General features: G+C 34.2%; 1 non-coding gene across 1 annotated transcript; it reads left to right on the top strand.

Moving 5' to 3' along the window:
* The first annotated feature begins 2,456 nt into the window (after positions 1-2,456).
* LOC110930609 lies at positions 2,457-3,562 on the top strand. Its single transcript, XR_004888836.1, has 3 exons — positions 2,457-2,929; positions 3,140-3,173; positions 3,278-3,562. It is a non-coding gene; the product is annotated as an uncharacterized LOC110930609 (transcript).
* The last annotated feature ends 270 nt before the right edge of the window (positions 3,563-3,832 follow it).

Genomic DNA, 3,832 nt, shown 5'->3' with positions numbered 1-3,832 from the left:
GAGCGTTCATTCAGCAGTTGAATCCGTTTAAAATTTTCTTTCTTCTCTCAACATTCAGCTCGAAAATTATACACCCGATACCCCTATTTTCACAAAGCTCGGCCCCGTTGTAAGTGTTTTAACCCCTGATCACTGATTCGATATCCTATCCAATCGATCTTGAACCCAACAACGGATGTCAAGGCGCTGCCTTATAAAGGCTATGCTTTGTAAACTACGTTGGTGTTCTGATCGTGATGTATTGATAAAGTTAAATTAGGTTATTATACTAACACGCGTGCATTGTATATTCTTATTAGGAACTCAGGAAAATCATCAGAAAATATTACCAGGAAGCTTATAGTAAAACCTACGTTTACAAAGTGAGTCATTCTCTCTTTTTATCAAATTGTTTTACAAAATCCTAAATGTTTTCAGTTACACTTACAGTGATTAAGTCTTTGTATTCTACATATTATTGTCGGTATTATGGGGTTTTGTATACATTACTTGATAACCTTCACAATTGGACACGAGTAGCCAATGTGTGATATGACCATAGTCACAGATCCGTCGAGTGACAAGTACTTTGGAGTTTTTGTTAGATATAAACATTGTAATCGCTCTTGATACTGTAAAATATAACAATGTGTCTTTTTATAAAATAGAATGAACTCGCCAGTATTTCTATTTCTTGCTGATAAAATATTTCCAAAACGCGTTTTAGGTAACTTGATGTGAAGCTGTTAGAAGCCAGGGGCTATGGAGCACTGAAGGCTTAAATAAAGTGGCTATAAGTTACCTAAATAAAAGAAGAAGTTTATGTTTTCAGCAATGAGGGTTTATCCCTATAAATACATTATAAATGGAATATGGGTTTTAGTCATTTGTTTAACATACAAAGTTTGGTGTTTTACAAACTCTAAAATTTTTTTCTAACCACGGTCATGGTTGTAAAACAAGGTCTCGGAGGCCGAGTACTCTCCGAGTTGCAAATTTAATAAACACCGATACCATCAGCCAGGCTCGCGGCACCCGCTCCAAGGGTGGGGTCGGGGGCTACGACAATTACATAGGATGGGAAGCTTCTTGTTTGGATTATAAGTAGATTGGAAACATGAGATGATAAGTTGGTTTGTTGGCCTACCTCTTGTCGCTTCACCACATTAGGCTGAATGTACGTAAGCAACATACAGTTTGCATATGGTCCATTGAATACTTGAGATGCGTGTCACGAGCCTTGAACGTTACAAACCCTCGTATAATTCTAGTTTAGTGGATGTGAGTTTGTACAACATTCATACATTTCGATAAAGAAAATATAGATATCTCAAATGAAGGTTTATGTCCCTAGATCGTAATATCATCTTGTTGGTACTTAAAAAATGGAAATGAACACACAATGTTGCATCTTGATAGTTTTGTAATAATGCACGAGTTTATATGGAATTTAAGTTAAACCATCACAATTATGTAGTTAAATTTTGTTGTGTAAATCTTGAGATCAAACAGATGGTGATTATTGTTCGCTCTATTCCATTTTTTGTGAAATTTGGGATAAAGCGACATGTGGTTTGCATATGTTCCATTGAATATTAGAGATGTTTGTCAGAAGTATTGAACGTTACTAGATCTCATATTATTCTACTTTGGTGAATGTGAGTTTGGATTTCACACAGATATTCCCATTAAAATATAAAGATCTCAAGCGAAGTCTATGTGCCAAGATCGTAACTGGTACTTAAAATACGGAAATCAATGAGTTTCGTCATAATTGTTTCTAAAAAAGTACGAGTTATATAGAAGTTAAGATAAACCGTCACAATTAGGTAGTCTTAATTTAGTTGTGTAAATTTTGAGATCTTATAAACGGATCAAGAAGGTGTTATATGCAACCAAAAGGAACTACGTCCATTTCGAGTTAGCTTTTCGAACAAGCAAGCACTATTGTATTGGTGATAGACATAATAATTAGTAAGTTATGTACCATATTTTCATAATAGTTTTTTTAATGACTAAGCTTACCGGGGATCAAACCCCACTCCTTTTATGCTACACTGCACCTTATTGTCTTAGTAGTAAAGTTCTCCGATCAAAATTTCATATAAATTGACCACAATAACCGTTTTATGGAACTTATTTGATTGAATTTAACTAAAAAAAGATCTACTTGAAATGCATACTTGGTTTTAAAATACTTACGACCTTAGCATCAGTAGCTTTTACAGACTTAATAGTAAACTAAAAATCATATATAGCTCTAAAAATTCAATATTGGCATTAGTGCCAAAATATTAACTGTTGGATGTTCTCATTGAAAAATCATGAAATTATATTTGAACTTCTTAGGCTTGACCAAAAGTGTATTTGCGTATAAGAGTTGGGGTCTATTTGAAAATATGTGAGGTTGGTGTAGGGATACTGGGCACTCCATCTATAAATAGGGTTGGGGGCAGAGATCAGAGATGCACATTCGATTTCATTCATCAGAAATTTTCTTTTAGTTTATTCCAATTGTATATCGATTTCCCAATAAAAATCATTTCTTACATTTCAAAATCATCTTCTTTTCTTTTTAACTTTTGCCACTTGCCTCAACCTTTTGAGAGATCTGTTGTCTGTTCTTAACATGAAACCCAGATCTTTGGCCATTGTGTCAAGATCGGGTCATAACATGTTGATAGTTCATAGGGTTTCTTTCTACTTCCTTGTTACCTGCAACTTTATGGACTGTTTGTTTATAATCGGTTTTCACCTAAAGATTCAATCATACGAAATAAAAACAAAACATCCTTTCAAATTTCGGAAAAAAATAAAAGTCATACCAGTCACGCCACTGGCCATCAACCTCGCCTTACAGAGCTTCTGTTCATACTCAGTCTCCAAAACTTGAGATGGTTGACTCTCTGTTTAAGAGGGTTTCCGACACTGAGGATGAAGGCATAATGAAGTGGGTACCCTTTATGGTTTTGAATATAATAATTTCAATTAGATAGAGAAAACAAAGGAATTTTAATTTTTAATTCAGTGAATATATTTTCAAACTGGTATTTTGGCTCTGATTAGTTGATAAATATTATATTGTAACTTAGGAATTCGGAATTTATGTGTTTTGTATAAATCTAATTTTGTTCTTTTTTCTTGCTTTGAATTATTGCAGAGGTACCAGATAAGCACTACTGCAATCTCTGTTGGTAAGTTGTATTCTATCTCTTGTGTATCTCCAAATTAACCTAATTTTGACTATTTTAACCTCAGTTAACTGTTACTTACTGCCGTTCTGTTTTGTTGTATACAGTTGCTCCTATTTGCTATGCCCATTTGGCAGCCACACAGATGTCTCAGTTTATGAAGTTGGAGGGTCGCCCTGAGAGATCTTCGAGCCATGGGGGTACGGGTGTTACATCGGCTGGAGCAGTGCCGGTTCCTCAGTTGCCCAAACTGCAGGAAAATGTTTGCAACTCGATGTTTGTACTTCACATGTCCATTATTACGAAAAAGCCTAAACCACCTAACTCACCCTCACGGACACCCTTCAGAAACCTAAATCCACTCTCCATCAAAAGCCTAAACCCCCACCCCCATCCAAAAAAAAAAAAAACTTAAAACTAAACTCTAAATGTATATGATGCACATGTGCAATACAATTTTTTTTTTGAAAAAAAACTTCTTTCTATACATAAAAAGTAGCGATTTTTATAAAAAAATATTGTAAAACAAAATAAAAAATTTTGGTATATTTTTTAGGCTTTTTTTAGTTTTCTCATTTATGTTCATTTATACAAAATCAAATCATTGTTCTTGATGGTACTTCATAAACAAAAATGAACACATGATGCATCACTAAAGTATT

This window comes from Helianthus annuus, chromosome 3, assembly GCF_002127325.2.
Source record: "Helianthus annuus cultivar XRQ/B chromosome 3, HanXRQr2.0-SUNRISE, whole genome shotgun sequence".
NCBI classification, from domain to species: domain Eukaryota; kingdom Viridiplantae; phylum Streptophyta; class Magnoliopsida; order Asterales; family Asteraceae; genus Helianthus; species Helianthus annuus.
The sequence above is the reverse complement of the archived record's forward strand: the minus strand, read 5'-3'. Positions and strand labels throughout refer to the sequence as shown.